The sequence below is a fragment of the Apteryx rowi genome, unplaced genomic scaffold (genome assembly GCF_003343035.1).
Source record: "Apteryx rowi isolate R43461 unplaced genomic scaffold, aptRow1 scaffold_6, whole genome shotgun sequence".
In the NCBI taxonomy this organism is placed as follows: domain Eukaryota; kingdom Metazoa; phylum Chordata; class Aves; order Apterygiformes; family Apterygidae; genus Apteryx; species Apteryx rowi.
The window spans coordinates 3,958,072-3,981,259 of NW_020450871.1; the positions used below are offsets into that span (position 1 = coordinate 3,958,072).

At 39.4% G+C, this 23,188-nt stretch overlaps 1 protein-coding gene across 1 annotated transcript in view; it reads left to right on the top strand.

The window, feature by feature from the left end:
• MAD1L1 (mitotic arrest deficient 1 like 1) overlaps positions 1-23,188 on the top strand; it is a 375,918-nt gene that overhangs the window by 91,292 nt on the left and 261,438 nt on the right. The gene's annotated exons all lie outside the window — the stretch shown is intronic.

Here is a 23,188-nt window from a genome sequence, read left to right on the forward strand (position 1 = left end):
GCTTATCCCCTCTTTCCCCACCTACATCAATGATTTAATGAGTGATATTATGTCTTCTGGAGAATGCTTCCTCTGTGGAAATCAAATTGCTTCACAAAAGAGTTCAGTCTTCTTATCCCATTATAAAGACAAGATTGCTGAGAAGAAGTCTCAGGATCATAAATGAGGATAGTTGGGACTGCATTTTGAGAATGTTATTTCTTAAAACAAGTCACCTATGCTGGTGTTTTGGAATTTGGGACACTCGGGTAAGAACGACAAGTGGATATGTTTGCGGTCTTCTGTAGGCAAGCGTGCACAAGCTTTTGCTGATGCTGCAAGATGCCATCATAGTATGGCACTGAGCCTTCATTACAGACCTCGCGTCTCAGGGGGACCTAGTCTACCCGATTTAGTCTGGTGACAGCTGGTACCTAACTTTCGGTTAGCTCAGAGTGCAGGTCAAATGACTGCCTGCCTGCAAAATACTATGGAAATATTCACCATATTTTATAATACTGGGATCTTTGGTACTGAGTTTTCAAAGTTCAGATTGATTGAAGTGTAATATAGTGACACTGGAGGCATGCATTTCTTAACTTTACATAGTCATCAACCTCTTTTTATAAATACTTACTGTGGGTCAAATATATATCACTGGAAATACAGCATCAGAGATCCTTCCCCCTTTTAAATGGGTATAACTAGCAGTTGTCATATATAGTGTAAAAACTGTAGAGATGATCTAACTTGATCCAGCATTTCTGTTCTTTCTATACCGCCTGTCTGCCCATTCCTCCCCATTTAGGGAGATTGCGAGGGAATCTGTACCTTGTTGCTTTTTCTTTTGGTGGAGTAGGAAATTCTTGTTTGTTTGTTTATTTTTTAGTAAAGGCAGCTTCRGAGTTGCAGTGGTCTGGAGCAAGATATTTGCATCCAAGTTTTGTTAGAAACGAATGTGAGCTGATTGGTCACTGTAATGACTCTATTTGGGTTTTAATGCTCTTGCACTGTAGCCTCTATGCATGGCAATAATGTACTGTTTCACGAAGATGAAAGCAGAAGAAAATGGTGTCATAATGTTTCTGCAATAAGAGATTCTCCTTGAAAAATGAGATGAGAAACTTGTGAATATGGAGGGCTTTTAGCAGTTCAGTATAAAATAGCTTTTCTTGTCTCATTTTGTAGGACTGCACTGCCTGCTGCTTTTGACCATAAGAAATATCAAAAGAGAATTCTTGAATCTGTACATAATAAAGTTTCATTTTAAACCAGATTCTGTATTCATTTGGAAAAGTTTGAGTATTGGATTTAAAAGTTCCCAAGTATTGTTTTTGGTCTGTTTCCCACAGATTAAATAYGGCATGGCAGGAATCTTTTGAAAACAAAACAAAAAATACCCTTCAGTTTCAATCTTCTCAGTTTTTCATGTACAGAAAAAATAATTCAAGAAACATAATTCAGGAAGACAGGTGCAAAGTATACCAAGCTTGGGAGATTTGCCAGTTAAGCATTAGGACAGAATTAATTTGGGTCAGGTACTTTGGTCTTACTGTCCTGGCACTTACAAACCGCAACACCAGAACTATTTCCTTTGCAAACTGTGCGATGGCTTTCGTGGCTATCTGTCAACTAGTATCATTTTGTTCATGTGAGAGCAGCACTTTTATGTATCGGTTATTTTTTTGCAGAAGGTCTCTCTTCAATTGCCTGTATCGGTGAAGAAATACAGTGGATAAGCAACCAGGGTCAGGTTGCCAGGTCTGGCAAAGCCCTTAGTCATGAAGCGCAGAGCTTTGTAACGCGTCGCTAAGAGATGCAGTTTAAGTCATCTGATCCGAAGTCTGCTAGCTTGCCTGTTCAGAAGAGGCATTGCCCGTTTTTAGAGAGAAATTGCCATGCTCGGAGGGTGAAACACAGTCGGATTCCAAATGCGATAGTAACTGCCTAAGTGCAGGCCAGGAGGCAAAGTATGGGGGGGCCATAGACGTAAGACAAAATAAATTTCGCCATTTCCTACTGATTTTTTTCTTATCTGAACAATTTCACGCTGACCGGACTCAAAGGCTCACTGTCTAATTCTTTTAATTGTCGTGGCTCAGAGTCAGTTTTGGAAGCGTGTTCCCTGTTTAGCACACTGCTGCCCCTCTTTCCTTTTGGGGCTTACTGTATTTTGAATGGAAGCAAAGCAAAAATGGTTGTGTCATTTTCTTTTGACTTTTGCACACAAATGCCCATGGATGAATGCTATCAGTGGCACTCTATGTGGAACAGTGATGTTTAACTAAGTGCTGTTGCGGGCTTGTGGAGATGGTATCGCTTAAAACATGAATTTTCTTTCTGCTAACCTGTGCTTTTCTCCATAAATGTCATGCCTTTAAAATATGACTTTATGTGCATATGTACATAGCTGAACACACCAATATTTCGTGCTAGAGAATAAAATGCATACTTGGTAGCAAATTAACAGGAAGGGCTACAGCCACTTGGTCAATGAGCAGTCCCCTTTTTAGGGGTGTGCTTTCTAGTTTGACAGATCGGCTGCCACAATTTTTGTGAAGGTGCAAAGAATCTAATAGGCCATCGTTTCGGGACAGGCTGTGATAAGAGAGAGACCACAGAAGCTTTTGAAAATAAGGAGCTACCATGTATGAAAAACAGCTAATCTTAAAAACTCCCTCTCTGCCCTCCCAGCACATGGGCTCTGTTTTGTAGGAGTTGTCCTTAAGCAGTCCATCGCCTTGCTGTGCACCGGTTAGGGAATACGTTTGGGAATGTTCAGAACAGAGGGGGGAAAATACCCAATTCTAGACACAAACTAGTTCCAGGACAGCTGGATGTTTCCACTGAAATTGTCTGTTATGAAATAATTTACGTCTCTCTTGTTAATTATCACTACTATCCAGAGCAAATGTGCTAAATGAATAGGAAATTTTCACACTTGTTTTCAAACTTATCTGGAGGCTTTGTAAGGCAGCACAGATTACATTGTCAGGTGACCCTCCCAAGCATATGGGCTCCAAATTTAAAGGATTTTAAAGTCCTTTGGAAGTAGAAGTGGCTGAATGGGAAACGTCAGTGTCTCCTGCGTACCAGTTTGGGCTGAAACTTCATCTGCAATGGTCTGAGGAGAGGCAACCCGCTCCAGCACTCCTGCGGTACGCAACACAGAAAAGAGTGGAAAAAGGTTACTTGAAGTTCAGTGACTTTGCCTGAAGATCAGAATAGAAAATAAATTTCTCGGCTATTCTCTAAATGCAAACTAAGCTTTATATTAGCATAGTCACAGTTTATGGGACCAAGCGTAGAGCAGACAAGAAACTTAGAACCTACCTTTAAAAATAAATTAGATGTTCCTAAAGGCAGGGCACTGGCAGCTATTACAGTCTCATCTATTTCTAGTCCATTTTTCCCTACATTTACATTTAGATCTACTACTCTGCTGTTAAATATAATGACTAGTTGTTTTTACCTTATTTTTGGAGGCATCGAATTTTAAGAGTGAATACTAAAAATGTCAAACTACTAGCAGAGCCTGGGCAGTTGATTACACTCAGTATTTCAGAAAAATTTGGAGTCAATACAGCTGAAGTCTCGTGCAAAAAGTGCACTAATTTCTTCTAATGAAAACGTCAGGGCTGTAAGTCTTGCACTTAATCTTGGAGGCAATCCTGATTTTGCCTTCCGAGGTCAGAATTTACTGCACGGAGCTTCGTGCCATGTAGAAATGCTGTGTACCGCTCGCTTAGAAAGATGGTGAGAATAACCACAATTAGTTGATGTCAAATTGATCTTGGTTTTCAGGATTCAGCGGGGAGTCTCATGAAAGCCGGCGTAGACTGCTCAGGCAGCTGTATGGATTAGCTTCTTCTTTCTTCAGGCTTCTCTACAGGCTGCAAGATTTGTCTTGGGATGTCAGTGGAAAGGACGCTGTTAATTAGTTTTATATAAATAGATTTGACTGTATTTAAGATGATTGCTTACAGTGTTTTTTGTAGAAGCTTGAAGAAAAAAGTGGGATAAAGACTGGAAATATTTTAATATTGAGTATTGCTGCTTTGCTGTTTGCTGTTTCTCATGGCGCGAATGCCAGCATGGCTGCTTGCTTTGCTTCTTTGCAGCAGCACTTCCAGTGCTGCGGAGGAATGTGCGAAGTGCTAAAAGCATTATTTGCTATTTAACAACTGGCTGGAAGACCTCATAGGGAGCTTATACTCACTTGTGTTTGTTCAAAGCAAGTTGCCAGCACTTTTGTTGCAGGGAGGAAAAAAAAATCATTTTCAACAAAAGTAGAACTTGAGAATGTGCTAAACTAGGCCGTAAAAGCTGTAAACTGAATTCGTGTCCCATATTTGAAATAAATGCTGAGGATTCGGTTAAATTTTGTTTCARTTTTTGGGCAAAAGTGAATTAATTTCTCCTATGTGCCTTAGGTTAAGGCAGTTATAATTTGTGTTTTGACTTTGGTGTTACTAAAATACCCAAGTAGCGGTTCTGTGTTCTGGACCAGGTTTAGAGAGCTGAGATGTCTGATGATCAAAGGAAAATTGCATTAGTTTTGTTCGGTACAAAAGGTGGTATTTCCCAAGATATTGTTTCTTTCAGTGTATCTAGAAGGTAGGCGTTAGTTCCTGCATTCGGTCGCAGTTGTTGGCGCTCAGATGCGGCAGTTGCACTAGAATTCTGCAGCTCTGACTTGTGTCGTGCAGTTAACCTGGGCAAGAATATTTATTTGGTCTCAGGTGCAATCTTTTATTTCAGTTTAATACTTGAATTCAGCCTTAAAAAAACACTGTGAAGAGCCCACAGACAAAATCTTTTAGTTTTGCCTTTGTTCCATTGATGATGGTAGAAAATGACAGGTAAGTAAAATAAATAAATAAAAAAAACCCAAACAGTCAACTTGTCCAGGTAAGCTTTGCAAGAATTCATTATGCTGTGGTTAATAGTACTGTTTTGAAAGTACAGTGTAATGTAAATGTTGGATTGCATCTGCATTGTCTGTTTTATTTCGCTGTAATCTTCTCTTTATACCATGTACAGCACCGCAGATGTAAGAAATGAGCTATTTCACAAATGCAGTTAAAAAATATTTGATGAACTTGTGAAACTGCTGTTTTATTCTGTAAACACCACTGATAAACTATGAACATTAAATTTATACTTGTTTTCCAAAAGGTTCTTTTAATAATGTACAATCAATAGAAATGTTTCCAAACATTTTTAAAAAATGAAAATGGTTGTTTTTCATTACACTGCCCTGCCTTATTAGAAACACAAATATTGGAGCACCAAGATCCTGAAAATGAAAGCATAACTGGACTTGGAACTAATTGATTATCATTGTCTAAATTTAGAGAAATATCAGAAAAGCACTAGAGAAATTTAGTAGATTAGGCTTTTTAAATGACTTAATTCAATAAAAATACTGCTGCATGAAGTTTGTAACAGGTAATTACAGGTCTATGGATTTGTAAATCATTCTCAGGTGCTTAAATATATATGCTATCAGTAACTAATAGTTGGTGCTATGAAACCAGTAATCTCTAATTGGATTCATGAATTCAATTGAAATTGATTAACCATTTGTTAGAGTGATTTGAGTGATTCAAAGTGGATTCCTCCGTATAGATTCACTCTGAGATGTTAAAAATGTCATGGAAATAGCTATAGATCAGAAAATTATTTAATTTTTTAGATATGGATGCCATTGTAGCATGATACTTTACAGTAAACTAAAATACCTTTTTGGAAACTTACAGATTTGTTGTTTTATTTTAAAAATTTTGACTATTTCTATTTAACTGGAGAATAACTTTGATTAAACATCCATAACATGTTACAGAAAAATCTTCGGAAGGTTAGCAGTCTATCAGTTTAGATCACTACGTCTCCTCTGTTCACAAAATAACTTCCTTAAAATCCTGATCACTTTAAGCATGACTTTAGTGTTCTCTCCTGCTTATTCATTTATTTATTTATTTTCCTAGCTAAGAAAATATACTAGTAATACAGAGATTATTTATTGTGCCTTCCCTGGTACTGTTGACCTTTCTTTATCCTTTATTAAACTCTTTCTGTATGATTATTATGTGAAATCTGGCAAAAACTCCACCTTTTGCCCAGAGTCACTGGGTCCATTTCTACTAACACATCTGGAGTGACAATAATTTATGGTGCTTGAAAGCTCTCCTGCCTTGGAGGGAATCAAACGGCAGAGGGAGGCGCAGAATGTGGGTTCTTGATCACTTTGTTCTTCTCTTTCTCGCTACATGCTCTTTCCAAGACCAACTAGAATGGAATAGCTCCCTATCTCACTTAGGGTCATCGCTCTTGAAACTTAAATCTGGGAACGTACATGTAAGTAGTACTTAAACAGTTGATGACTGAACTCATGAGTCTCCAGTTTTACACAGTCTGCTGTGATTTATGCCTTTATTTTTTCCCTTTATTGTCTTTCCAGAGGTCCAATGGACTCTTGAATGAAGGGTGTAAAATTGTTTCGCCTTTAACATGTAGTTCTTTATCTTTCTTGGTTCATTCAGAGATCCTCTGATCTGCGTGCACATTATCAGTTGCTCCCATAGAAGTGATTAGGTTGTGTCAAAACATAGAGAGCGGAGTCCTTGAAGCAACTGAATGAGGAAGATGGCTTACTATGAAAAAAAAGCCCTGGTGTCTGACTTGCTTTAATTAAAACCTTCAGGCAAAAGGTAGAAATCTCAAAGTACATCTCGTGTAAATAAGATGACAGTTTCTTATTGCTTTTTTTAATGTTGAGTTGGATGTGGATTATGATCAACAGAATCTGTTTTGCAGTAGTTATGCATCTGATGCATAAATTTTTATTTTTGTGTTTTCATATTACTGTATAGATGTTAAGAAGCCTGTTTATGCACAAGGGTCAGATTTCCAAATGTATTATTTTGTGCATGAAAGCAGCACTTGGAGGCTAAACACTGTTAAACTGACCATTGTACAGTAAGTTTGAAAGTTGGAGTCTTTCTCATTCATTGCAGGTTTCTGTGACCTCAGTGATTATACACCTAGGAAAAGCCCCACCAGAGATATCAGTCAGTATTTAAAAACAAAACAAAAAAAGTAATTCCGATACATTCTGCTCTTGAGGCACTATATATGATAAAACAGCCATAACTATTTTATTTTATTTTATTTTTTAATGTGAGTTAGTACTGTCTGCGTATGTGTGTATATATATTTCGGATGCGGGAATTTTCTGAATTTCCACTAGCAATAAGATGCCAAAAATCTCATTTGAGATTTCCCCTCAATATCCACCTGAAGTCCACTGTTCTTTGTCATGCCTCCAGTTTCACTAGAGAGCAGGTTACTGCTTCCCATCTCTTCTTCCCCTCTAATTTTTCTTATGGCAAATTGTCTGATACTAAACCTTAGGAGTACTGACAGATGTGATTCATTACAAATAAATTAACCTAGCCTATATAAGGCTGGCTGCTTCTGTCTGCCTTAGTGAGGTGATGTGTACTTTCCTTCCCCTCAAAAAAAAAAAAAAAAAAAAGAGAGGGGGGGATCCTTACTAAATTTATGATTCTGCCTAAAAGCAGGCTGATTCTAGGTTGGAAGCATTTCGTTGCTGTTGGTGGGAAGGTGATGCTTCGTACCTCACTGGAGATTTCTGAACTCTATGGGTCCTTTACTTCTAGGAGTCAGCATGGTGTAGTAGGTCAAGATCAGGACTAGAAATGAAAATGAACTTGAAATGAAAAAAAATTCTAAATTTTAACCCTAGCACTCAGTCTTTTTTTTTTGCCTAGCACTGGGAAGCTTGCTCGCCTTCTGTGTTAACATTTTGCCATTATCAAAACTGCCATGTCTGTCTTTTTTATGGAGTGAGAAACTGGTGAATGCTTTTGTAGCATGTGGGATGAATGAAGTATTATTTGGGCATCTTGCTTAAATGCACAGGTATAGGCTCTGGCTTTCCTGTCRGTGTGGCACTTTATATCTTCAAACGGTGTTCAAGTAAGTGTCATTATTAGTATACAGGCAGACCAAACTTATTAGTCTCCAGTGTATTCCCATATCCCTTAGTATCCCAGATATTTGCTTTTTGAATTTCCTTTATCAGGCTCCTGGACTATTCTCTGCTGCCACAAAATCATTGGATTGCCTTTCTTTGGACATCTGGTAGTATTAATTGTATGGTGGACCTCAGACGAGAATATTCTGCCCAGTTACATTTCTGACTACTAGTGTGGCAGAAAGTATTATTAGTAGTTATTGTTGCGTGTTGATTTGCATTTTCAAACTGCCTTTCATCGAAGACCATTAATGAGCTATACAGTGATTGGTTCCTTTAGCTGCAGCTTGAGCAGAGGTTGATGCAAGGAAAAAAAAAAAAAGTTAGATATCCAAAAATAGGAGTCCTGGTATCTTGCCTTGTCCCACTGGCAGCAGGCCTGCGCGGCTGTTTTGTAGTCTTGTCTGGTGTGATTTAGCTACACATTTGTGGGTATGTTAACTTTGGTTATGCCTTGCCTACTTTCTTGTGATGGATCAGATATCTTGAGGTTACTAGTATTGGTGTGGTGTATGCTGTATATCTAGGATCATTGGTTTATGACTGCAATATAGTTACTCTTCCACTCTCGATGTAGCCAAGCCAGGTCACCAGGTCCCAGGTTCTCCAGACTTGTGGATCTCACAACCACTGGAACAAGGTGTTCTCGCCTCTGGTGAGAAAGGGGTGTTTGCATAGGAGATTTGCTCAGTACCTTGCTGTGCTGTGTAAGCAAAGAATCCTTCTATCAATTCATACAAGAACTAACTCTGCCTTTTTAAAGGTCATTTCTGTCTCAGTCAGCTCTTAAAGTTCAAGAGGAAATAAACTGCTTAGAGTTGGCATTTTTCAAGTCAAGTGTCAACTTTCCAAGCCCCCAAGCCAGGGAATGCGGAGGAAGGAGAGATTAATAAGTGAGCTGCTTGGCTGATACCATGATTGTGCAGAAACATTCCCTTTTTTCTTTCTTCTTTATGGCGACTTGGAATGAAATGGAACATTGTTGAAATATCTCACTTTCTCCTTTTCACTTTGCAATGCAAAAGTATCCAGAGCTCTTTAGAAGTGCTTCTTTTCTCATTAGTCCACCGACAGCAAGCGGAGAGTTTGTCAGCTCCAGTGAAGTAGGACACAAGGAACATTTTATGACAATGCCAATACCTAAAAGCTCTTTTAACCACGAAACCTTATTATCCAGTGAGAATAAAATGCGGTTTCAGAAAGCGGTTGAAGGGTGAAGTCTCCAAGCAGATGCTGCCCTTAACTGCATTGACGCCTTTTTCCATGCAGGGGACGGTGGATCAATAAGGAAATAAACAGGACGAATGGGCTTTATTAATCAGGTACAACGGCGGCAGCAGGGGAGATTATAATGGAACACAGGTGGCAATCGAAGGGCATGCTGAGCATAGACGAGCTATCGGCTGCCAAAGTGCCTATATTGACTGTGGGAGATGCAGGCGATGGAGGCACCAGAACTGCTAATTGGGATGTTGGCTAGCTCCAGAGAGAGTGAGACAGAGCACAAGCGAGCTGTGGATCCCATTTATTGTGTTCATTGTGTCTTTACTTTCTGTCTTGGCAACTTTTTGCTTGTATATCTGCTTTGCTGGCCTGTATATGCTCTGGTAGAAGGACTTCTGCGTTTGTTTCCTGTCCATGATGTGGCAAAATTTTCTTCTTTCCTTTGCAATGGGGTTGGCAAAAATAAACACATCAGCAGCATTATCTTTTTTGCTACTTTCAAAAAAAAAAAAAAAGATTGAGCCATGGTAGGAACTACTTTTTAAAGCAATAGAGAAATAAGCCTTGCCAAGTGTCTCTGCCTTTTCCAGTTGTATGTTCTTAACTTCTTGTTTTGGCTGGTACAGCTATCAATTCTTAATGCAAGAATGCTCTGCCTGCACATCACACTGTGGAAAATGGTAGTGGTGGTGTATTAAGGGCTGCATTTCCAAATAGCTTTAAAATAGGAATAATTTTCTGTTTTTCTCTATATGCAGGTGGCCACCTGATATGAAATCACATATGGTGTTATTTTTTATGCCCTTTGGATTTGRTGTAGTTCATGTTTGGTTTCTCTAGATACATGTTTAATCAAAGAGCTCTTTGGAAAATTTGGGTCTTGAAGTTTTTCTTTGGCAGTCTTACTTGTTACTGTCACTTGAGATCCCCAAAAATGAATATTGTCTGTCTGTTAGCCAGTGAGAAGATCCTAAGTAGATCTCTTCCTGGTGCCTTGTTTCATGAAAGGTTGATTCATGGTGCTTTAAATTCATATTCACACTATGACAGAAATCCATGAAAACAGGCACTGTGAAGAGTCCTGATTGGAGAGGCTGGGCTGGGTGCAGATTAGTCTGATTGTTCTAGTCCGTAACATCTGCTTCTCTATCTACCTCTTTTTATAACCACTGAAGAGCACAGACAATGCACATCAACCTTATCTTTATATGTCTGTGGGATGCCTGTGATGTGGAGTCACTCTTTATTTATTTATTTTTTATTTTTTTGGTGCATGATCCTTTATTTCATTGCCCTCTGTGGGGGCTGGACCTTTTGAAGAGTAGAGTCATGGTCTATTTGGAGCTGGGAGCTGTACTGTGCAGTGGCCTTTGGCCTTCAAGGTAGTGCTAAGTGAATAAAGCAGTTCTTTATAGAAATGCTGTATTCATTATAAATGCTGAGAAAAGTTGAATGTAAGTAGGTTCAAATACAGTAGATACCTAAGGATTAAGACCATAGCTATTAGGAAATTTTGGCAAGTTTTTATCCTTTTTTAAAAGGAAGGTTTTTGATAGCTGAAGCTGATCAGCTGGACCATTTGGCCATAGCCAAGAGCTGGCAGGTGGTACCTGTGAGAATAGAAATAATTTTTTTCAGTAACTAATTTATAGTTTGGAAATTGAATATGACTCATATCTGAAAGAGATTAGATAGCTGCATACTCACCCAAGAAAATTTGATGAAAAAGTAAAAAATTTAAGCTAGATGAGGTCTGTTGGTGTTCATTAAAAGGAAACAAACCGTAGCCTTATCTCTCTTCCTCAAATTTGCAATTAAATCAAAGATCAATCTAGAGTGGTGAACCACTGCCAAAAGCTTTGGGAAAGTCTATTAAAGGAGGAAATGTGCAGTGATACTTCTCCCATCTTTCATCAACTTGAAGCTTAAGGATTTCTCGAGCCGAAGGTGATATCTTTTTGTATTTAATAGCCCATGATGAATTTCCCTCCATTAATTTGTTTAATTCTTCTATTGAAAGAGGCAGTGAACAATAGCTCCTTATTGACCTTCTCCTGCACTTCATGATTTTCCAGACTCATGATTCTTTTCATTCTTCTTAGACAGCTGTAGCACTATATAGTGCAGCTAAACATCTGGTTGTCTGCATCAAATCAATTTTGCTACTTGTGGAATACCTGACGGAGTAATATCTGATATGGGCATGAGAGTTTGGGCAGTAAAGACTTATCAGAGCTGATTTTCATTATTCTCCATCAAATGGCTAGGTGAGAAATGATGCCAATATTTTAAGTGTGTATTAAAAGGTAAAACGGAAACAAGAATGGTTGCAGTTTTAGAAACGTGTGCCCAAATCACTGTGGGCAAGGAGCCATGCAAGCAAACAGATGAAGCAAAAGTGATCTTGGTGTGGCTGCAGGTTCTGGCAGATGCCGTCGCTTCATGAGAGCACCACAACGCTCATCTTTGCTTCTCCCGATGGGAAGCAATGCTTACGAACAGCAGTGGATCCCAAGAAGCAGGCTGTAATTGTGTGATGGTTTTGCTATAGAGGGACTCATGAAGGGGGGGGGGGAAGGCCACACTTCCTCCACACCCCAGGAGAGAGAGAGATGAGGAGCACTGAATTAACCACTATGCTAAAAACATCTCATAAGCAGTCCCACAGGAAGCTGAGGCACCTTAGCCCCTGGGCACTTCTCGAGTTACTGGCTGTTGTGTGACTTCTGTGGTGCTGAAGTTTGGCTTGGAAAGGAAGGGGTGAGCCCTGTGTCTTTCAGGATACCACTTCAGAAGAGTAGGCCAGTAAAGAGGTACGTGCAAAGCAGCGTTAACAGCCTGTGTGTGGCTTGTGGTGCATGCGAGTAGTGTAACTGCGAGAGACTTACCTGTGAGTGCATCGGATTGAGGTTGCGTACCATAAAGCTGCCTGTCTGCTAGGTCAATCAAGTCACAAAAGTGGTGTTCTTGTGTGCGTTAATGGATGAATGTTCTCTCATGAGTGCTACAAAAACAAACCCACAAAAAAACCAACACAGGAATGTTTTGTATCTCTGATTTCCTGAATTCTCTTTTGCTTCTGGCAATTTGGTTGCCATCTCTTTAAATTCACTTCCCTGTCATATCACAACTTCACCCCAAAATAAACAATCTGACCTTTCTGCTCATCTAGTGATTTTGAAACATGAAACCACTGCATAAAGGCTATTTACTTGTCCACCTGACTGGTTTCTGTATAAAGTATTCATTGCAAAGAGATTGCATAGCATGTAGCATTGTTTTATTAAACATTTGAAAATATTGATGCAAGAGAATTGATGTAGCGGAGCTTTAAATTTAGTTATTCTGACAGTTCTTCCTTCCACAGTGACAGCTTTATTCCTGTTGTCATGTATAGGTTTAAAGGTTTTTTGAGCTAGTTTGGGGGAAGGAAATTGGAGGTAAGTAGGTCTCTGTGCCCTGCAGATAAGTTGTAACAGTGTCAGTAAGCCAGTGGAAGATTCAAATAATGCTTTGGTTTTCTGGGTGGCAATAGGGGCAAGCAACATCCACAGAAAGTTTTAGGAGCAGGGTTAGCAGGACTTTGTTAGTAAGTCTGGTTTGGTGTCCGTAACATTTGGGCATATCCTTTTCATGGGGAGAAGTGACTGCTTGGAAATAATTTGTGAGAAAGCAGTTTGCTCAGCTCAGCTGCCCAAATATACCTGCTGAGCAGAACGGTAGTGTGCAGTTATACAGTATTTCTTGGGCTTACAGCTGGTGGGGCTGCCCTGGGGCAGAGCTGCTGCAAAAGGAAGGACGGGTAGTCACAGTTTGATAGCTGAGCTTGTGCTGCTTGGATAGATCCCATTCCCTTCAATCTCATTATCTGACCAGATTGCTGGAGACCAACTCTTCTCTGCTTTGTGGTCTGTATTTACTTACGTACATACCCAAATGGATTCATACAACAGTGAAAGCTGGTTTAACTTTTAACTGGATGAAGCTTACTCCACAGTGGATGTTTTGGGGGCAGTTTCAGCTAAAACTGAGTAACTTCAGTCAAGTAGTTCTACTGTTTTTCCTCATTCTTGTTTTTGGATATATGTTCTTGGTTGTATTTTTTCAATGTTGCCATAAAATTTGCTTCATGTGGAAAATAACTATCTGGGAGTCAATGTCCAGGTTGCAAGGTCAAGCTCTCAGAGGGTAGGAAATGTTGGAACTACAGTTGCCTGACACTTCCCTAGTTTGGCATCCTGTGAATGTACCATGCGGGATTCCTCTGTCACTCTGAGCAGAGGTGATGGATTATGTTGATTTAATGAGCAACTATTCAGTTTTTCCTACAGAATAATTTGTTAATTTATTTTTGCAATTTCTTGCGCTAGTCCTGTTATACCAGAAGCAAACCAATGAGGAAGCGTGGTCTAATTTTGGGGTGCCATTATTATGTAGTGTTTAGAACTTGCTTTTTCAAAAGACTTAGCACTACCCAAGATTTCATATGTTGGAGTGTAGCTTCTGTTGATTTCAGCAGTAGTGTCAGTGTTCAGCATTTCTGCAAATCATGCCTCGTGCTCTCGAGCTGAGCCCTAGGAACTGCCAAATGGAAAGACATGAAAGACTACCTTGGGAAAATTCTTAGTATCAGCTAGGAGTTCTGGCATAGGCAAGGATTGGAACCAGGTTTTTGGGAAATCTTCAGTTGCCTTAATGTTGAGACCATTCTCTTTCAGCAGTTTCCGTGCTGCTTTAGTCTTCCAAATTCTGCAGCGAATGAGACAGAGGTCATGCAAAAAACAGTTGCAGTTAGTAGAAAATCCAGCTTTGTTGGTAGAGCATGGTAGAAAGGAACACGTATTACCATGTCATGTTGTTTACACCCGAGGACATGGCAGCACTTGGAAGATTCGTGGTTACAGGTGTCATAGACAACCTTATTTGGTAATGTAATTTTTAAGACCTTTGCAGTCTTAATATTTTTCCAGTATGCTTTTTGCATTTAATGATTAGCATGTCTGTTGTAATGTTGTGCTTAATATGGCTTGTATTATTGTGGACTGTTTTAATGTAAGTTGAGTCATGGCAGTTCAAAGCAGTAGAAGGTAAGGAGGAGGGAGATAAGTGATGAAGTTGAACTGGTGCTTGTGAGAAGGGAAGACCAAGAACAGTGATCTGTCAGAGCATTTGTTACAGGTATCCGAGTGACTTTTCAGCCATTCCTTTACTTTTATTTGTGCTAATGTCTCGTGGGTAAGAGCTATGGATAGTACTTAATTTGGGGAGGTTTATTTGTTGTTAACAAGTATCTGTTAGCAATTCCCTAACAGTTAACACATTTGATAGCACCTGGAGGGGTTTTCATGGACAAAAGCCTGATGCTGAAATGCTGAGCTATAGCTTTGAATTTTACTCAGAATTATGGTGGGGATCCATGGCTGAATTATTCTGCAAGAATTATTTTAGAAAATGCTACTCCTGTAAGTTCATTCAGGTAGTCTTAAATTCAGATTAAAAAATGTGACTGTGCAATATTCATTTCATTGCAGAGTACAGTAATGCACATTGGGAATGAGGTCTGACTGGCAAAGGTCATTGCAAACAGGTCTGCAGAACCTTCATGAACCGTAACAAGTCTATGAGGGCTCACTTGTTATATTGCAGTGGAGGGTTTAATGTTTTGTTTTTATCATCTAAACACTTTGATCCTCTTTATTTTGTTAAGATGAGCTATTATCTAACTGTCAAGAGCCTAGAATTTCTGCATATTTGTTTGCTGACAAGTTGGTTCAGCACAACCATTTTCCTACTCACTTCATTCCCTCTTTCAAGCAAATTTTCCTTTTTCACTCCTATTTATCAGTCCTTTCCCTTTATCTTTTACAGCTCCTCAGCTCTCATGTTGTCTATTCCCAGATGACTTTTCTGCTCTCATAAGTGCTGGTTTGAATGTATAACAGAAATTTGAAATACTCTTAGTCACTTTTGATGTTTATGTCACCAGTTGTCTGTTCTGTGTTGCTGCTGTTCACACCAGAGCTGCAGAGTGTGGCCCGTGACTTGACAGCTTGCTGGGAAGTAGAACACTTGACAAATTTAGAGCATTCTGGGGGAATTTCTACGATGCTCATAACGCTGAGCCAGGTTGAGAAAGTGACTATGCAATGTGTTCACCTCAATTCCCTTGCTGACTATGCAACACATTGAGGTCCTTCAGACACTTATGTTTGGGGCAGAGTTGGGTTGGTGGGGACGGAGAGATGTAGAGGCTCAGTCTGTATAGTGAAGGAGAAGCAGAAAAGGAGTAGTACAAGAAGAGTGAGAAGTTTTGATTTTCATCATCATATTTAGGCATGAACGTGAGTTCATCCAGCCCACAAGTATGATTATAGATTGGTAACTGATGGGGCCAACTGCATTATTCATTATGGTTCAGATTGAAATGAAATCATGGAGGGCAATTTTCTGTCTCATACGTCAAGGTCAGATGAGGGTATTTATTATTCCCGCTCTGTTTATCTGGGAATGCAAATTGAATTTGGTGATTCAAATTGATGAAATGTTAGAAATATAAAACTCATCAGAGCCGACACGAAGAGAAATTACTGGGTAGAGCTGGCCAGTGGCTTCACCATTCCATATACGGGCCTCTCCTTTGATTAGTAATTATTTCAATCTTTAGGTTTTTTCATTCTCAGTTTTGTTTCAGTTGTTGTGATTTTTGTTTTCAAAGAAAAAAGTGTAATAACACTTTGAGGCAGTTAGAATTTGAATTAGATGATGTAAATAAAGCCAGCTGCAGAGAGGATGTTTGGATCCTGGGTGGAGAAGAGGTTTTCTTTCAAACTTCTTCCTTGCTTCCCCCCCTCCTATTACAGCCCCCTTTCTCCAGTACTTTGCTCCCTTGCATTGTGAGGATTTCAGGAATTCTGATGACTGTTCAAAGCTGGAGCGAATCGGATGCGGAAGGGAAAAGCCATTTGTCACCTCTTGGTGCTGAAGCTCCCACTTTTTCTTATTGGCATGTGGCCTGCAGGTGACCTCCATCACCGTCAGTATGATGATGAAATCAAAAACTAGACTCCTCAACGGGGACCAACTGAGCCTGGCTTTTTTACTGAGACAACCAGAATCGAGATATTCCATTCATGACCCTCTGTAATATACGTTGAGCAATTTGGTGTCCATCTTTGCTTGGCTGGGTGTATCAGTCCATTGGGGTAAAGCCCATCATGGCTTGTTTCCTCTTCTCTGCAGTGTTGGGAAGGACACTGCTTTTTTTTACCTTGTAAGGTGAGGATTGTTGTTATCTGGGAGTGGAAGTGGAAAATCCTTATCAGTGAGTGCTCTTTAAAAACAAGCTGTCTGCTGTAATTGCCAAATGCCATATGCAAAATTATGATATAGAGACAGATAATACATGCTGTGCAGGCTGTATGCTATGTTAATAATTGTGGAGAACTTGTTTTTAACTCCTGCTTTTTAATTACTTACATTTTCCTGAGAATGTTTAGTTATGTGCTTTCTCTACCAAGCACTGCAAAGGGAATCAGTTTGGGTCAGAATGCAAGAGTTCCCGATCTGTTATTGATTCAGAACAACAGCCACGAGCATTTGGCCATACAAAAGCTCTTTATAGATTTGACCTTATAAACCAATATAAATCACTTTGTGTGTTCAATTACCAGCTTCATTTTTCCTGTTGCCAGTTTTACTTAAGACACCAGTGGTATCAGGTGAGTAAACATACACCAAGCAGTGTTGGTCCTGTGGTTCTAAAATACCAGGAAAGGTTTTATTCACCACATAAATGTCGTTAGTGGAAGCTGTGGCCTTATGAACACCTCAGGTTTAGAGGCTTAGAAAAAGGACATGAATACCTGTGGTTATCTCACCCTTAAAAGACTTTACTTTCCAGAAATCAGGGATGGATGTGTTCAGCAAACTGTGTTTCAACTTAAAACCAAAACACACCAGAAAAGTTTCCCATTTATTGTCGCATTAAGACATTGCTTTCATCCTTGTCTTGATGGTGGATGTGGAGAGCATGTTTATTAGCATGACAACAAGTCTCATGGCGAGTGGTTTATTAAACATCCAGAACCTCCTTGTGTTTTTGTTGGTTTGGGGCTGTCGTTGTTTGGTTTATTTGTATTTATTTATTTATTTAACAGTCTGCCCTGGGCTTTACGTTGTGGCCATGTTCCTTTAGTGGACTCCACTGGGTTGTTGCAGGCTGTAAAGTTGGAGGCCCTGCAGCACGCAGCCTGACCTCGCACGGGAAGGAAGGAGAGGTCCCCGATGGAAATTTATTCAAGTAAATCCTAACTGCTGCCAGTAAATTAAAGCTATGGTACCAGTGCTGGGACATAAAATTTCTGTGTTATTTCTGTACTGTAACTGTTCACTTTGAAGATACTAAATTTCTGAGTCTGATATTTATGCTGCTAGTTAGGGAGTAAAATTAAATACTGTCTCAAAGATAAAACATATTGTCAGAGCACCAATAAAGCTCCAAACATCTGTCTACTGCTTCTCCATTTCATCTATCCATACCAGCAAAATAATTCTCTTTATGTTATTTCCTTATTACAAATTCAGTATGATTCAAGACTTCCTTGTATGTAGAACAGCAATGTGACAAACAAACTGCTTATTTCTGAATGATTTGTGATTTACGGAAACCTGATCATGGTGAGTTATATAAAGGTCTTTGAAAAAATGCAAAGTGTGGACCAAGAGAAAGTTTGCAGATATTTGCTGAAGACTTGGGAAAAGTAAATAGCAAGAAGAAAGCTTGTTTTCCTGCTGACTCTCTGTAGACGATTTCATGTATTTTTTTTTATAATAATATACAGAGGTCTGGTCCTAAATAAGGCATAGGTGAACCTTTGACATAAAATACAGTCTGTGTGGTAACTTCCACTAAAGATGGTAATATTTTGTATTGTTGCTGCTCCTGAATGTAGTAACCAAACAACAGGTAAAGTGGAAATATTGGCCTGCAAAGTTTCCACTTGTGACATTGCAGCGATAGCACAAGGTTTGCAATCGGGATGGATCCTGCTATTTCAGTTTATTCCCAATTCTGTATGTGAAGAAGAAAGCAAGCAGAATAAAATGCCAAAAAATCTTATTTTAACAAAAATTAGCGGCTCTACCTTTGACTTGGAAGCTGGAATGCCTCTACCACTAAAATCGCCTCCTCTTCCTCCTCGTTGTTTGCTTTTTTTGTTTACCTACCTTAAATTGGTAAATATAGGCAACTTCTCCAGCAATATTTTGATAGCTTTTCTCTTTTCCTTTTCCCTTTTTCTTTTTTTTCCTCCTGTCTTTTCAGGAACATCTGATTTTTTATTTCTCCAGTTTTTTTTCCTTTGTAACAAAAGATGAAAAATTTTCTGTTTTGCCAAACCTCACCTTTTTTTTTTTCCTGACCTGTCTATTTTTAACTCTTATTTTTTGTCTTATTATTTCTGTCTTCTTTTCTCTTCTGTTTCTCCTTTCTAATTCCTGTCCTGAGGTATAACGGGGTGGTTGTTCCCATCATGGCAGTTTAAGCAGAGACTGGGGGGGGAACCAAGTCTGTGTGGGACACTGGAGATCAGAGCGGCTTCTTGGGGAAGGTCACGGACAGGGATTTTCTGCTGCTATCAGCCGGGCAATGTGAAAACACCATGGAGTTATCCTGGTGCTATTTGTGCCTTAGTGCTGGCTTATACAGCTTGGAGGGGAAGAAATGGAGTGAAGAATTACATTTTATTCAAACTCTGTTTATCAGTTGCCAGGAGGGTTCGAGTCTCTCGTGTGTACTGTTTATAAATGTTAGGTACCTTGAGAAGGATGCAGGTTGTCAGGCCTCACACACAGGTATAGTTTTCCTCCTCCAAATGTCTGCAAGACAATTTTCCTTGCTCCTTTTTTGCCTCATTAGCTTGTGCACTAACCTTTTCATTTTGGCCTGTGTCATGCGGATGTTGATAGTACAGCGAGATGCTCTTCTCTGTGATACCTGGGCAATAGCGCTGTCACTGCGTCTGCCCTCCGTGCTGCTGTGGTGGTGTTCACCTCCACGCTCCCTGGTCCGCAGTGCGTTCTCCTGGAGACTGTTCTCACTGCTGACAGTTGTCCTGGGTACGTGCGTGCGTCTCATCTTCTCTTGAGCTGCAGCATGACCCAGATAATGTTGCTCTTCTAATTGCTAGCGCACTGCCGCAGACCTCTGGTTTTCCTYCAGGTTGATGCACAGACTACTTCTGGCATCCTGTTTGCTTTCCCCGTGGCTTTTCAAGCCTCTGGGAGGGGGTAAGTTGGTTACTGAAGGGACAGAACAATTTAAAAAAATGTATGTTCTATGGATCATTTAAAAAAAAAAAAGCTACTTTTGTAATTCTGCTTGAAGGAGATTATTAAAATGTATCTTATAGCTTCAGTATTCACTGTCTTCCATCATTGTTCTCTGTCTTTCAAAGAACATTCTGGAAAATGAAGTTTTGTCATTAAGATTACATTAAAGTAGATTACAGAAGGGAAGTGCAAAAAAGTGAAGTGTCTCAACAGCTCAGAACAGAAAGATGTTGGCATCTCATTCCCTCAGACGGGGAACGAGCAGCGTTAATAGGCTGATAAACAGAAATGACTTTTTCTCTTTAAGGCTTAAAAGGTTTACTTTGAACTTGCAAAGATTTTTTAAAATGCCAGTTCTCTGAGCTTAGGTTGAACTGAGAACTTTGGGTCTAATTTTCCATTGCTTTTTTATTTTAATTTTTTTATGCTTGGTTTGAGCGAGCAATTACTGTTGAAAAGCTGTAGGTGTCATCGGTATGGAAGAAGGATGCCCACTTCAAACACAGCAGTATTTGCTGCTAGGTACCTGCTTTCAAATCCTGTTTTGTGTCACTGAGGAACACAACTTTCTTTTTATTTATTTATTTATTTTTCCTAGAGATTCTGTTTGTGTTGCGCTTCGTGCAGTTTCTGGAATCAGTCTGTCCTAAAAGGGGAAGAAAGGATCTCGATAATTTGCTTTGGCATGGTGTGGAGAGTTGCAAGGGGGTTGAATTTCACGCTCTTTATAGCAAAGAAACCTATGGTGACAGGCTCARTTCAGAGAGGTTAAGCATTGTCGTTGCTTTCATAGTCATCTCCGGTGTTTAAGTTTTATCAGCATTAACATCACATTTGATCTGAGGCTGAAAGTATAATCAGGCCTGTAATATTTTCCTTCCAAACAGCACTGAATGGCTGAAGAAATTGCCCATTTGTCTCCCTTTGCTAAACTTTCCTCGTGGTTCAGCACAGTGTTTAGCACATGTTCCCCGCCAGTTTGAAAAGTGAGTGTGTATATGACTGAATATCTGTGCTCTCCATGAGATGTGACTCTCAAATATTTTTCATTATTTTAAGAAGGAAACCTAGCACATAGCCCGTTTTTCATTTTGAATATCAACTCAGGCATAATCTATCAGTGCACTCAGAATTTATGGAAATAGATCACAATATTGGGAGATTAGGAAAAAGATCTCTCCATTGTCCTATCAAAATGTTTCACAATAGTCAAATGTGGGATTCTGGCTGTTTTGTAGTATTTAATCCTATGTTTGCATGTTTTTCTTCTGTTCTGACTCTAATTGGGATTAAGTTTCTTTGACAGAACAAATATTTGCTGTAAGATTTCTATACTGTGACTTAATTTATTGCAATACAGTTGATGGAGTTTTGTACTTACATTTGCCCTTTGCATTAAAAAAAATATTGTTGAATAATCTGTAATTGATCTTATGATGGTGGTTGAAGTTACCTGCTTCCACCCATTCATTCTCCTGTATTGGAGATGGACCTGCTGCAAACCCAGCAGGCTGGCACGTGTCCATCGGCTGGTTCAGTTTAAAGCCTGTCTTAGTCCCAGAAAAAGGAGGATGAACCTTTAAAGCTAAGGATTTTGAGAGGCATGGTGTGATGAATCTTGCTGTTGCGTTTTAAGGTGTCACCCAAATTGTGTCCACCTGCTGGAAGTTACTGTCAGCTTAAATTGTCCCTCAAGGTATGTTTAGAGCAGGATGCTATGTCATGAACTGCAGTAGCTTAGGTGTGAGCACACCTGAATTTACTAACTGTGCTACAAGATGGTAACCTCCAACAGATGGGCTGGAAAGCAGTGGTGGGTAACTTTATAGTTTGCCAACTATCAGTCCTGAATGATGTGCTTTTCATACATTGCATGTAAATACTTCCTGAGTATTTATGTGCGCTTGTGACATTTGACGTTGCGGTTATACCACATAATTCCATCATGTATTTAACAGGATGAGAAGTCTGAATCGGCCACTTGCCTTTTTTGGATGTTAGCTTCTAGGAAAAATTGTTAATATAAATTTATTTTGTAGAATCCAACAAGAATTGATTCTTTATTTTATGCTGTGGAATCCTTTCATTGCCAAGTAAGAAAAAGGCTAGTCTTTCCTATTAAGGATCCACGAGACTTAATTTGGGTTGTTTATGGAGGTTGTGATGGAGAAGGGAGCGTTCAGCGAAAGGCAAACATCTTTTGTGCTCCCTCACCACAAATACTGCTCTTGGGCACAGCTTCCTTTTGTAACTGATTGATTAAAACAGAACCAAGGTAATAGTGGTGCTCTAGGAATTAAATTATCAATTTTCAAGTGCAGATTTAAAGCCCTCTTGATGAACTTTCCCACCTGAATACAACAACGAAGAGCCTATTTCACAGTCCCTGATTATTAAATTGGTCTGTGAATGGTTCCAAATTGAACTGGAGCTTTATACTGTCTTCTAATTCATCTGGTGCTTTAAAGTGCATATTTGTCTTCAAAGGGAAGGATTTTCAGGTAGGGGAACAGCTGCTTGGGGATTTTGGTGGATTCCTACATAAATTTGCTGAACAGTACAATTTGGGGACCTGGCAGCGTAGGAGGTATGTAATTTAGGCTAAGAATATCTTTTAAGACAGTGTTCCTTTTCTGATCTATCTAGACAGTACTTGAAAAATAGTGCAGTTTTATTTAAAAGCATTTTTATTTATTTTATAACAATAAACGATACCCCTCTGAAACGCTCATAAATTTTCCAGTATTGTTCTTGCCCTCAGAAAAACAAAGATCTTCTGTTTCAGTATATGCTGGAGATGTTAGTTTTAATCTTTCTAGTTTGCTTGAAGGTTTTTGACTTGTGCACAATACTTCTTTTTTAATGTCCTGCTCATTTTTTCAGTACTTAAACTTCATGCATCTTTGTAGTCTTGGATAAACCTGTAACACTAATTGTGAGCTGACTGTCAACAGTCAGACGAGTTATTTCATTTTGCCTCGGTGTTGCCCAAGTGCATTGCCAGTGTACTCGATCCATGACGAGCTGCTCGATGAGTGCCTTGGGACAGCTGCCCATTAGTGTCCAGCAGCACACCGGCTGCCCAGCGCATGTGCGTGGAGAACATCTCCAAGAATACATGGAACAATGTCCTTCACYGTGTCATGCTGTGCAGAGAGCTGAGAAGGGAGACCGAGCTATACTGGTTTAATTGAGAGTCCTGTCCACATTGCAAAATAAGWGCTAATTGCCTGGCCTCAGAAGACATTTCTCTTCCAACAGAGGTTGCTGGCAAGAGCAATGTGCAGGTGGTGGCTATAATTACTAGCTAAATATTATCTGTCTGTCAAAGCAAATCATATTAAACCTCTGTTTTGCTTCTATTTTGCTAGAAAAGATGAAAAGATACAGTAGAACCTGAGATATTACTCTGTTTGTTGAAAATGAGGCATCTTCTCAAAGGCAAATTGGTTTATTTTGAAATATATATGTAATTATTTACCTGCCTTGTATATATGAGATTCCAGTAATTGCTTTGTGCTGAACAAGGAGACTGTCACTGGGATAGTTTTTCTCTCACAGTCTTTTTTTTTTTTTTTTTTTTTTTTTTTTTTT